Here is a 13,887-nt window from a genome sequence, read left to right on the forward strand (position 1 = left end):
GCGGAGACGGCGCCTCTGGTGCCTGGGGGGATGGGTCCGACCCTGGGGGGCCGCTCGGGCCTGACTCCACCCGGGCCTGGAGTTGTAGGGAGAGAGGCGCGCCCGGTCTCAGCAGAGGGGGCCCGCCTGCGGCGGGCCGCGGGCCCCGGGTGCCTCGGGGGCGCTGACGGGTCGTCCCCGGCGTGTTATTGTTGTGGGCGCCTCTGGCGGGGGTGGCGGGGGAAGAGATAGGGAGTCGGGAGGTAGGGGCTGCAGCTGTCTCCTGGGCTCGGCTTTTTCACCTTCTAGTTAGCCTCCCCGCCCCCCATGGGGAGCTGGGGCTGGGGGCAGGGTGCTCTTGTAGGGGGGATTGGGAAAGCTCCCCGTGGCCGCTTCCTCTTCCTCCTTTGCAGTCCCGGGCTCCTGTCAGGCGCTCTTCTCAGACCCCCGGGAACTTGGCTCCGGCCGCCCCGCCCCTCCGTGGATCCCTGTCGCCCCCGCCCCGGACTCGGCTCTCCCCGGCTGCTCGCTTTCAGGAAGCGCCTGGGGTGCCCCGCTTGAGGGAAGCGCGATCCCGGGGCGATAGGGTGGGGATCTGGGGGAGAAGCTCTGGTAAAGTTTAGCGAGCCCCGGGCCGGCATTGGGGTTCGGCTGAGAGGTAGCGGGGGAGAGTCAGCCTGGGCGGGACGTTACTCTCTCTCTGATTCCGGGCAGCCGAGGGGAGAAACCCCCTCGAAGAGTGTGTCTTTGGAAGCAGTGTTGGGAGAGGGGGATGTAGCTACCTCTCTCCCTTCTCTTGCCTTGGCTGGTGTGGAGGGTGAGAGGAGCCTTTGGGGGTCTCTGCACACACCATGATGGCGATGCTGTAGCTGATGGAGGTGAATGGTTCGTGTTTATATCCCCCCATTGCCTTTTGTTTGTAGGGACATCTTGCTGGCCATGTTGATTTGAACGAAATTCTCCCCTCATGCTACTCTAACCCCCGATAAATAGAACGTTCCTCTTAACTGTACCAATTACTCACGCCTCACGAAATTAGATGAAAGGGTGCCCCCTTTTCCCCGCTTTTCTCCCACCCCAATCTTTACCTGATGATGGCTTCTTTACCGAAGCAGATATACCACTACACAAGCAGTTGGGGGAGGGGGGGTGGAACCCTTATGATTGGATTGTGACAAATGGGGCTCCGCTTGAATAATTTTGGTTTAGTAGCAGGCAGTTCTTAACTAACGCGTATTATTTCGAGGCTCTGAACGCGATCTTCTCTGTGGCTTCCTGTGTGTGTGAACCCAGCAGCTGGTTATGTCTCGACCCAGAGAACTGACATCTCTGTCAGAGTGGAGATTGGGATATACAATTGTAAATCTTTGGAGAGAGTCTTCTTTTTATAATTAATACAAATTATTTAATTTTTTTCTCCGTTATAATGAAACGACAACTTCTAGAACAACCAAATGCCAGATTTGATTCTGTAGAGTTTTTCCTGTGGAATATCCTCACCGAAAGATCTTTTCTCCTAATAACTTCACAATGTTTACACTCCAAGATTTATGTATTAAAGTATTGGCTTTGAGTGTCATTCATTTAAAATGTACTTATAATTACAACTTTATTTAAGGGAGAGCAGATTTAGAATGGATGGTTTTGGGTTTTCTCCAGTTTCAAACTATTGACTGAAATGAGAAAGCCTTAGGAATTTGAATATTTGGAGATAGTTAACCCTTGAAATAAAAAAAAAAGCACACAACTTTAAGACATGTTTTCTATGATTTTTCTCTTATGATAGAGTCATCATGTTGCTGTGATCTTTGCCTTCTAATATTTATTTTGTTAGGAGTTCTTTTGAATGATAGCTAATCAGTTGTTATACATGGACCATAGAATAAAGCCGAAAAGCTTGTGCAGACTATATTGTCACTCTTGATGCTGTCCAAAGAAACTAGTATGGAAAGCACATGCTGAGAGATTTCCTTCTTTGTTCTTTCTCATTTTAAGAAAGTGCCTTTGGGGATGGATCAGAACCCTGGTGTGAGTCTTGTTAGGTAAAGTTTCTCTTTACGAAAGTGAACCAGTATCAGATAAACACCAAACACTTGAAGAAATGTTATTTTTCTAAAATTAGTCTCGTTTTTTGCTCTCTCCCAAATCTACTTGAGTTTTTCCAGAGGAAGTTTTTTTTTTCTACTTTTATGTTCCTGTTGTATAATTTTTCAAATTATAATAACTGTTTTGACATGTTGGTATGTCATTGTGTGTGTCTGAGACTTTGAGGAGCTGTGTGATAAATTGCTTAGCTGGTGATAACTGCATTAAAAAAATTTGGTTAATACTTTATTGTGGTTAGATTTGCTGTTCTTTTTTTGGGGGGTGGAGGAGGTGATCTCAGGAACGCCTACCATAGTTATTTGAGAATGTGTTAAAAAAGAATGTGTATATATAATTTTCTGTGCAGTAAGGTTTGGCAGATACTCCTTTTGGAAATGATATTTTCGGAAGGCTTTTTGTTTGTGATTTTTTGGAGGTAAATATGCATTCCTAATATACGAAAAATCAGTAAGAAGAAAATCTAGTTTTTTTGAAATTTTAAATGGGAATAGAGTACTTCAACTGTGAAGCTTTGCATAACATTCAGTGACTTTTCATTATCTTAGGTTTCAGCCCCATACTTCATTTTGCTGTGTATTCATAATTATTTTCCTCATGGCTTTTTTAGTGAGTCCTTTTAAATCTATAAGAAATCTGCAAAGATCAGATGGGAAAACGGATAGATCTTTATCCCCTGTAGGAATTGCGCAAGCTGCAACACTTCAAGATATTGCCAATAAAAATTAGATTGTGAATCATACATATCAAAATGAATTCTCTATGCACATTTGTTTATGAAAGGCTTAATTTTTCATTAGGGGAATACCCATAAATGACATTTTAAGAATGTGGAGGGTATTTTGTCATCTTTAGGAACTTAGAAGCAGGAGGGTGTGATGGCCAGATGATCTTGGTGGTTAATAAGCTGACAGCTTCATGCAGCTCCTCTTAAAGTACTTTTAAAAAAAATATGGTTTTTTTTTGGAGTAAAACTCAAACCAAATTATATTGCCATTTTAATTTACAGGAAGAAGAGTGGGAGAGAAGAAGCTCATCGTCATTTTAGTGGAGTAAATAATTAAATTAAATGGAAAGAGAAACCATAATTATAAAAGTTCCTATAAGTGTGTTAGTGAATTCTATTGTTCTTTTCTGCCTCTTTATTTTCAAGAAATAGCCACTTAATTTTGATCCTTACGCTGTAATTTGTCTGCTTTTATTTCAGATAGAGGCAAGTACGTCTGACAGTTTATTCATGGATTTGATTTGAATCTCTGTAACTTGCTTTTGTCAAGTGCCACATTTAGATGGCTTTTGTTTTATGTCATTATTTTTATGAACAGTATTTAAAAAACACTACAGTATAGTTTATAAAATACTACAGTATAGTTTCTAAGTATTTCATATGATTGTTTTGAAATACTGCCTTCTTTTTATCCACCGTTTTCTCCTGGGCGATTGCATTGTCTTTCTCTTCAAAGAGTCTCTTGTAATCCCTGTTGATTGCAGTAGTGCTTGAGTCCATAGCTGATTAACCTTGGGTTTCTCCTGGTGAACTCCATCAGCATGCTGCTCCAGGGTTCTTGCTGAGGCTTTTGAGTTTAGTATAATTTGTACCCTTTCTTGCTGGTAACCAGGGATAAGAAAATAAAGTGGCCAATGGTTGTAGTGGGAACTGGGAAAAAGTATCCAAGTCCCAGAAAAACTGGGTGTTTATGATGAGATGTAGCCTTTAAAAAACAATGACCAAAAACGGATTCATTACTTCATAGAGTTGGCTGTGGTGTTTTCTGAAGTATTTGACCCTGGCATGAAGCATCTTGCTTTTTTAATGTTTGAATAATAATATCTTATTTATATAGTACTTTGCAGTTCATAATATATTGCATTATCTCTTTTGATCTTTCCAGCAGTTCTTTGAGGTAGGAAAGGCGAGTGATAACTAAATCCTTTTTATAGATAGAGAAAGTGAGCCCAGAAAGGGTAAGTGACTATTGCAAGGTCATACAAATAAAAGTGGCAGGGACTTGAGCCTACGTCTTGTGTAGGCCTCCTTAAAGGTACTACAGCAGACCTGGAGTCCTCTAGGGTGCCCAGTTCACAAAAATTTCTACTTATGTTGTTGCTGATACTTTCCCTTTTGGGAAAGCTCTATGCTAGGGTATTTTTGGATATTCCTAGGGCATTTTGCAAGCTTCCTTTCAAAAAGTTTGGAGTTTGTTAGTTGGAATCATACACATTAATTTTTGTAAGTGTCATTTTGCTTGGGAAAATTTCAGAGAATCTGAAAAGTAAGCAGAAAAATAAACAGTACCTGTAACCCCAACACTCAGAAATATCATGGTTAACATCTGGGTATTTATGCATTTAGATTTTCTCTCTGTGAGCATATGTATATGTATATTCATCACAAAAAGATACAACACTATTTTTTATTTATAATCTGCTATTTTCATGTCTATCCAGATTAGTAAATACAGGGCTGTACGATCATTTGAAAGCTTACATTGTATTTTGTTCAAATAGTCCCTATCAGATTAGTCTACCTTTTTTTTTTTGTTTTGTTATTTTGAGACGGAGTCTTGCTCTGTTGCCCAGGCTGGGGTGCAGTGGCATGATCTTGACTCACTGCAAGCTCCACCTGCCGGGTTCACACCATTCTCCTGCCTAAACCTCTGGAGTAGCTGGGACTATAGGCACCCGCCACTACACCCTGCTAATTTTTTTGTATTTTTTTAGTAGAGATGGGGTTTCACCGTGTTAGTCAGGATGGTCTCGATCTCCTGACCTTGTGATTCGTCCATCTTGGCCTCCCAAAGTGCTGGGATTACAGGCGTGAACCACCGTGCCAGGCTTAGATTATTCTACTTTTTTTGCAGTGTCTTTGCAGCCTTGTGCCAAAGTTTGCAGATGTTTTATTTTAACTAAATATATTGATATGACAGATCTTTTTTGTGCTTTAGAAAGCAGTGCAGGCTGGACACCGTGACTCACAGCTCATGCCTGTAATCCCAACACCTTGGGAGGCCAAGGCGGGTGGATCACGAGGTCAGGAGTTCAAGACCAGCCTGACCAACATAGTGAAACCCCATCTCTACTAAAAATACAAACAATTAACTGGGCATGGTGGCAGGCGCCTGTAATCTCAGCTACTCAGGAGGCTGAGGCAGGAGAATTGCTTGAACCTGGGAGACAGAGGTGGCAGCGAGATTGTGCCACTGGACTCCAGCCTGGGCGACAGTGTGAGATTCTGTCTCAAAAAAAAAAGAAAGCAATACAAATGTTTCTTTTATTTTTCTAGAGACAGGGGTCTCGCTGTGTTGCCCAGGCTGGTCTCAAACTCCTGGCCTCAAGCAATGCTGCCTCGGCCTCCCAAAGTGTTGGGATTACAGGTGTGAGGCACTCTGCCACTGTGCTCAGCCTGCAAATGGTTTTTACAGGTGTGAGGCACTGTGCCACTGCGCCCACTCTGCAAGTTAGATAAAATGTTTTCAGAGAAATAAATTAGTCATTCTTGGTTTGTTCATTGTCATAGCTTTATTGTTTATGTTTCTGTAATGTGTGAGATAAGATTATTAAATGATGGCAGATACAGGTTTTACAAAATGTAAGCAAACATTACTTCGGCATCAGAATGTTTGATAAAGTATGAAACTGCTTGTGAAATAGTATTTTATAATCTATTCATACTATTCTATGAATAGTAGAATTTCAAGTATGCAAGTATGTTTGATTTTGGAAATTATATCACAGTGATCAAATATTGCAAGTTTTTGTACCTTATTTAGATGCTTATCAGTTTTTTTTGTTTGTTTGTTTTTTTGAGACGGAGTCTTGCTCTGTGGCCCAGGCTGGAGTGCAGTCACACAGTCTCAGCTCACTGCAAGCTCCGCCTCCCGTGTTCACGCCATTCTCCTCAGCCTCCTGAGTAGCTGGGATTACAGGCACCAGCTACCACGTCCAGCTAATTTTTTGTATTTTTAGTAGAGACGGGGTTTCACCGTGTTAGCCAGGATAGTCTCCATCTCCTGACTTCGTGATCCACCTGCCTCGGCCTCCCAAAGTGCTGGGATTACAGGTGTGAGCTACCACGCCTAGCCGATGCTTGTCAGTTTTTAACTGGCATTTTTTTTTTTTTTTTTGAGATGGAGTCGCACTCTGTCGCCCAGGCTGGAGTGCAATGGCGAGATCTTGGCTCACTGCGATCTCTGCTTCCTTTGTTCAAGTGATTCTCCTGCTTCAGCCTCCCGAGTAGCTGGGACTACAGGTGCCTGCCACCACTCCCGGCTAGTTTTTTGTATTTTTAGTAGAGACGAAGTTTCGCCGTGTTAGCCAGGATGGTCTCGATCTCCTGACCTCGTGATCCGCCCACCTCGGCCTCCCTAAGTGCTGGGATTACAGGCTTGAGCCACGGCGCCCGGCCTTAACTGGCATTTTAAAACTATATTGAATATTGCCAGGCATGGTAATCCCAGCACTTTGGGAGCCAAGGCGGGCGGATCACGAGGTCAGGAGTTCGAGACCAGCCTGACCAACATGGTGAAACCCTGTCACTACTAAAAATACAAAAATTAGCTGGGCATGGTGGTGCGCACCTGTAATCTCAGCTACTCAGGAGGCTGAGGCAGGAGAATTGCTTGAACCCGGGAGGTGGAGGTTGCAGAGAGCCGAGATCGTGCCCCTGTACTCCAGGCTGGGCGACAGAGTAAGACTCTGTCTCAAAAAAAAAAAAAAAAAAAATCCCCCAAAAACCAAACACTATACTGAACATTAATATAGAGAAAATGGAAATAAGACTTTGCTTTACTCATATTTTTAATCTCAAAACAAAGTGTTGCCATAGTATTAAATTGGGAGGTAACATTGTTTCAAGGATCTGCAACCTCTGCCTCCCAGGTTCAAGCAATTCTCCTGCCTCAGCCTCCCAAGTAGCTGGGATTATGGACAGGTGCCACCACGTCCAGCTAATTTTTGTATTTTTAGTAGAGACAGGGTTTCACCATGTTGGCCAGGTTGGTCTCAATCTCTTGACCTTGTGATCCACCTGCCTTGGCCTCCCAAGGTGCCGGGATTATAGGCGTGAGCCACTGCGCCTGGCCCAGGATCTGGTTTTAGAAAGTTATAGGCGTGAGCCACTGCGCCTGGCCCAGGATCTGGTTTTAGAAAGTTAACATAGGCAATGAAAGCATTTTTATTTTTAGTAAAAACCTTTAGGAGTTAAACCGATTAGTAAATGCATATGTGAATTAACATGCTGTTTGTGCAACATCTGAAAAGTAGCGCATGTGGAAGGAACTTGAGGAAATTGATCGTACTCTAAATTTGATTCCTTAGAATTTGGTCTTCACCTAAATCTGCATTTATGTAACATTTTATCATTAGAATTTCTTTGAAATAGGCAGTAGAGACAATTTTTAAGTACTTAGTTGTCATTAACTATCAATTTCAGAAGTAGTACTAATTGCCACTGCACTTTTTGTTAGATGTTTGTGACTATACTTGCCCTTCCATGTTAAAAATTGTGCAACTCCTGTTACTTTTGATTCCCTGTACTCTTGGTTTCAGTAGTGTCACATGAAAAGATAATTCCCTAGAAACGTTCCTTCAGGGTTTTCTGGTAAATCTTCAGTCTTAGCTATGAACTTCTAAAATTCATCAAAATGAAGAAACCACCTTTTTTTTCAGCTTTTCCTTAGATCAAGCAGACAAAACAAACATTAAAATCCTTTGAACATTAATTAGTAATGGAGGTATCAGTAACTCTCACAGGACTGTTGTAAAATGTTCCTATTTTTGAAAACTTCATCTCTTTCTTACCTTTTCTGCTATTCAGTGCTTTCAGTTTCCCCCCTTTGGTTGCTGGGTTAATTTCACCAAAACACTCCTTTCATTCTGTCACTCCTATCTATAAAAACTTTGAATAGCTTTCCATCAAAAACTGGATAAAGTCTTAGTTCTAAGTCTAGTATTCAAGATTTTCTATAGTCTGACCCCAGTCCACTTTGTGTGTGTGTTTTGTCTCTTCAGCTATATAGCAAAAGCCCTTAACTTAAAGCCAGAGCTGTTCGTTTGCGTCTTTTTGTTGGCTTGTGTTCTGTTTTTACCCCCCTCCATTCTCCCATCCCTACTCTGTGGACACAGTAGGTGTTTTTAATATACATGTGTCAGATGAACAAATTATGTTCAAGATTTGTTTCTGTCAGAGAGTGGGGCCTGATGCTGTTGTTTGTAAGACAATCTAAATTGAAAATATTCTTAGGGTCGTATCTTCGCTCTTTTTTCTTGTTGCTGCTTAGATGAACTTGAATAACATTAAATCCAGAATAATTTATGAAGGACTGTTTTAGATTTACCTTTTACATTATTTTACGTTATAGAGATAATAAATGAATACAATTCTCATTGTAATAATCTAACCGTAAATAGGGTAAAAATGGAAAGACCTCATCATCTTCATTCTTAGAGGCAATCACTTTGGTGTATATCTGTGTATTCTTATTTGGGTGGGCAGGGGGAGGTAACAGCCTTATTGAGATAAAATCAACATATCCCATTACAGTTCACCTATTTAAAGTGCACAATCAGGTGGTTTTTGGTATATTCACAAAGTTGTGTAACCATTAACCACAATCAGTTCTAGAATATTTTTTCACCTCAAAAAGCAACTACATCCTTTTAGCATAATCTCCTTCCTAAACCTTACCTCACTCTTAGCCCTAGGCGACTGATAATCTATTTTCAGTCTCTGTAGACTTGCCTATTTTGGACATTTAATATAAATGGAATAAAAATATGTCGCTTTTTGTGTCTGGCCTTGTATTCTTTTTTTTCTCTGCATGGGCATTTAAATGTGTATGTCTGTATAATATTTTTAATTTATTGTGTGTGTGTATGTCTAAATGAGAACAAAACTAGACACACAGAAGGAACTTAAGTGAATGTACATGTACATAAATATCTTTCCTAAAACCATAAGTGAGATCATACTATACATGACATCCTACAATTTGCTTTTTTTCACAATAAATAGTGAAGCTCTTTCCAGGACATGTCCAAACAATGAGATGGTTTCATTCTTTTTAACAGTGCATAATATTCCATATGTATGTTTATAGAGATTTACCGCTTGAATTTATCAATGTATATGGTTAAAAGTTCTTAAGAACTTGTTTTGATGGTTTTGCTATACACTACTGGGTTTTTTAAAAAGATAATTGCCACATTTAATGTAACCTCTATAGTATTAATGCTGGAGTTTCACTTAACAATAGGAATGAAAACATCACAGGTAAGGGTTGTATAGCTTGAGGAGAAATGGAATGCAGCGTCTTTATGCAGTTCTGGCAGTGCACAGCCAAAGCATTTCATTTTGTATTTGGGTTTCTGAATGTGAGCAAGCCTGTTTTTAAAAAAGCTCATGGCATAGTGCTTAAAATAGAACTTAACATGCTATCTTGTGCTTTATGGTGAATTTTAAGACTCTTTCTTGCAGTCATGCAAGTCTAATCTTAAAGATTGGAAAGATTTCAGAGTAAATATTTTTTCTCATATGTTAAAATCATCATTCTGGTCTATGGGCTTCTGTAAGTTACCCAAGAAGGGGACTGAAGAGGCACAAAACTGGCTCAGAAACTGGCTTATAGTAGATTCTCAGTAATTGTTATTTATTCAAGAATTATCACATTCTGTTATTTATTATATTTTTGGGTATCTGCTGTGTATGAGGTACCGGGTTATTGGTGATTTTAGTATATTATCACGTGTGTGTATATTTATTTAAATATTTCTGTTATAGTGGAATGTTTAGTAAAAATTATCTTTTTAAAAATTATACAAGTAATGCATCGGTTATTACAGAGGTTTTCAAAGTCTGTTTCTCAGGCCCCTGGTGGTTCCTGAAGTTTTTCTGGATGTTCTCCAGGTCAAAATGATTTTCCTTATAATAGTAAGGCATTATTTGCTGTGCTGACATTTGCAAAATCATTGGTGGGTAAAACCGCCAGCACCTTGGCACAAATTAAGGCAGTGGCACTAAATCGTGCTAGTAGCAGTGTTGTTCATCACTATGTACTTGGAATTAAAAAAACATGCCAGTTAAACTTTATGTCCTTGATGAAACAATAAAACTTACTAATTTTATTGTATCTCAGTCGTTGAGTACATTTTAAAATATATTTTGTATGATGAAATGAAAAGTACCTGTAAAACACTTTATTGAATATCAAATCTGATGGTTAACTCAGGGAAAAGAACTTCTGGAGTTGAGTTGTGAGCTTTTTAAATGGAATACCATTTTTACTTGAAAAAAATGGCTGGCAAAGTATGGTTATACAGACTTGGGTATTTGGCATACATTTTCATGAAAATAAACAAAGTGCGCCTGTCACTGCAAGGAAAACAACTGACAATATTTGTTACTAATGATAAAATTTAAGCTTTCAAGTGAAAATAGAACTTTGGAAGACGTATTTGCCACTGTGAGCTTGACAGTTTCCCAATACTTGACTTTTTTGATAAGATCAGTGTGATATTAATGAATGTGTTATGTTGAAGTTGCATAGTGAAATATGTCAACATTTGGAAGAACTGCGTAACTCAGTGAACTAATATTTTCCAAATAACCAATGCATGACATTACAAAATCATGCCTGGATGAAAAGATCCATTGGAAATGGAAGATAGACCAATGAATTTCAGTTTATCAGAGTGGGAAATATTCATTGATATGGTTTCAGATTCCTGCATTGCAGCAGCCTTTAAGAACCTGCCATTTGTTGAGTTTCAGTGAAGGATCAAAGAATATCAAAAGTTATCTGAAAAAGCTAGAGCATTTTAATAAAAATACTCTATTTTTTCCAAACTCTATAGAGCTTCATAAGGCTAGACTTCCTTTATATTCTTCAAAGTAATCTAATAAACAGATTGAATGGGAAAGTAGATGTGAGAATCAGGATGTCTTTATTAAGCTAGATGTTAAAGAGATTTGCAAAAATGTAAAACTGTGATAGTCCTCTAATTTTTATTAAAAATATTTTTTAAATACAAGATGTATGTTAACAAGTAATGGATTAATTAATTAATTTATTTTTTGAGATGGGCTTTGCCATGTTGCCCAGGCTGGTCTTGAAGTTGGGGGCTCGAGTGATCGCCTGCCTCGGCCTCCCAAAGTGTTAGGATTACAGGCGTGAGACACCCTGCCCAGCTATTATTATTTTTTTAATGACAAATATTTTAAAGTTTTCTGCTTTAACTGCAAATACAGTAAATATTGATAGATGTAATCAACATAAAGTTTTTTTTTGGGGGGGCAGCGGTCCTCCACTTTCAAGAGTATAAAAGAGTCCCAAGAGCAAAAACTTTGAAAACTTGATCTTTTTTAAATTTAAAATTTACAGTACAGCAGTGCATAATTTAAAATGGGACGATCCCTTTCACCTTCTCACTCGTGGTATTTTTTGTAACTTAAAAAGAAAAATAAGGCTGGGAGCAGTGGCTCACACCTGTAATCCCAGTGCTTTGGGAGGCCAAGGCAGGCAGAGTGATTGAGCTCAGGAGTTCCAGACCAGCCTGGACAACATGGCAAAACCACATCTCTATCAAAATACAAAAAATTAGCTGGGCATGTTGATGCACACCTGTGGTTCCAACTGCTTGGGAGGCTGAAGTGGGAGGATTGCTTGATCCTGGGAGATGGAGGTAGCAGTGAACTGAGATCCACTGCACTCTAACTAGGTGACAGAGTGAGACCCTGTCTCAAGAAAAAAAAAAGAAAAAGTTTACTTCTAGTGATCCTCTTAGAAGGCAGTTTGCTAAGCAGGGTTATTTAATTAGATCCTGTATCTCTCTAAGTAATGCTAAGCGGTAATAGCTTGCATTGTACTGAATGAATGTGCTTGAAGTACTTTTTTTTTTTTTTTTTTTTTTGGATGCAGGGTCTCACTCTCTTGCTCAGGCTGGAGTGCAGTGGTATTATTATGGCTCACTACAGCCTCGAACTCCTGGGCTCAAGTGAGCCTTCCACCTCAGCCTCCTGAGTAGCTAGGACTTCAGGTGCATGCCACCATGCTCAGCTGACTAAAAACTTTTTTTTTTTTTAATAGAGATGGGGTCTTGCCATGTTGCCCAGGCTGCTCTCAAACTCTCAGAATCACGTGATCCTTATGCCTCAGCCTCCCAAAAGTGTTAGAATTCAAGGTGTTGAGCCACCGCACCTGGCTTGAAGTACTTTTAATCAGTAATGGTGTGGGAAATATATATAACTTTTTATTTTTTCAAGGTTATGTTTTTTGGTTTTTTCTTTTTTTTTTTTTGAGATGGAGTCTCACTCTGTTGCCCAGGCCAGATGATCTCGGCTCACCACGAACTCCGCCTCCTGCATTCAAGCAATTCTCCTGCTTCAGCCTCCCGAGTAGCTGGGATTACAGATGCTCACCACTGTGCTCAGCTAATATTTGTGTTTTTAGTAGAGACGGGGTTTCACCATGTTGGCCAGGCTGGTCTTGAACTGTTGACCTCAGGTCATCCACCCGCCTCAGACTTCCAAAGTTCTGGGATTACAGGTGTGAGCCACCATGCCCGGCCTGATTGCTTTTTCTGTAGTAAAATACAAGAATCACATGAATAAATGAAAAATTCCCTAACTTAATGTTAGCCAATAATTTCCTCTCCAGCAGAGCTTAGCTCTTACCAAATATATATGATTGATTTGCATTCTGCCTATTTTGTTTTTTTCCTTTCCCTTTTGTGGGATAAACATGAAACAGGACCTAGAAATTGTAAGACTCTGAATGCTTTTCAGTTTCTTTCTGCATTTCTTTAGAGTGGTGTGTGAAAAACTCCAGCCTCTGTTCCTTAAACATCTTTCCCCAGGGTGTCAGAGTAAGACTGGAAAAGGAATATTTTTGTTCCAGAAGTTACTCTAATATGTGATTTCAAAATCAGGTAGCATCTTAAAGGTTAAAGACCTTTAAAAAAAGTATAGTATTTTGTGTCTAATTGAATCATGATCAGGGAAAAGAACATGAATTTTAGAATTGCCATTAGTCTTCACCTCTGAATTTAGATAGTCCCAGGAATAAGATTAATGGTCTTTTAAGTGTGAGTAGGTCTAGGTCTGTCCATTTGTTCCAGAGAGGAATTTTATAATCTCTTGTTGAGGCTACTTAACCTGGCTGATAATGTTTGGGGAACAAGGCAGGAGAAGGGTGTCCCACTTATGAGTATGCAGACTTTGCTTAATCTCCGCATGTTTAGACTTGTGCCTCACCATTGATTTTAGCTCCCTGCTGGTCTGAGTCTGGAGCCTCTCTGGTTCAGTTGTTCCAGTAAGCCTCTGGGTGACATTTCTCCATAGCAGAAAGTGGAGAGGAAAGTTTTGGAGACCTGAAAATATGTATAGGGTGGACGTGGTGGCTCACACCTGTAGTGCCAGCACTTTGGGAGGCTGAGGTGTGCAGATTGCTTGAGTGCAGGAGTTTGAGACCAGCCTGAGCGATACGGCGAAAACCTGTCTCTACAAAAAAATATAAAAATTAGCTGGCTGAGGCACGTGCCTGTGGCCCAGCTACTCGGGAGGCTGAGGTGGGAAGATCGCTTGAGCCAGGAGGTTGAGGTTGAGGCTCTAGTGAGCTGTGATTGTGCCACTGTACTCCAGCCTGAAGGACAGAGCGTGGCAAATATACATGCTCATAGATTCCAGTAATTACATCTGATGATGTTTGTAGAAGAAGGGACTTAAGTTAATTACCCCAGTGATCTACACGGGCTTAAGTCTTTTTTTTTTTGCGACTGAGTTTGCACTCCTGTCACCCAGGTTGGAGTACA

At 40.2% G+C, this 13,887-nt stretch overlaps 1 protein-coding gene across 1 annotated transcript in view; it reads left to right on the forward strand.

Moving 5' to 3' along the window:
* Positions 1 to 13,887, forward strand: part of PIAS1 (protein inhibitor of activated STAT 1) — a 465,384-nt gene that overhangs the window by 325,029 nt on the left and 126,468 nt on the right. The window lies entirely within an intron of this gene.

Source organism: Macaca thibetana, chromosome 7 (assembly GCF_024542745.1).
Source record: "Macaca thibetana thibetana isolate TM-01 chromosome 7, ASM2454274v1, whole genome shotgun sequence".
NCBI lineage: Eukaryota > Metazoa > Chordata > Mammalia > Primates > Cercopithecidae > Macaca > Macaca thibetana.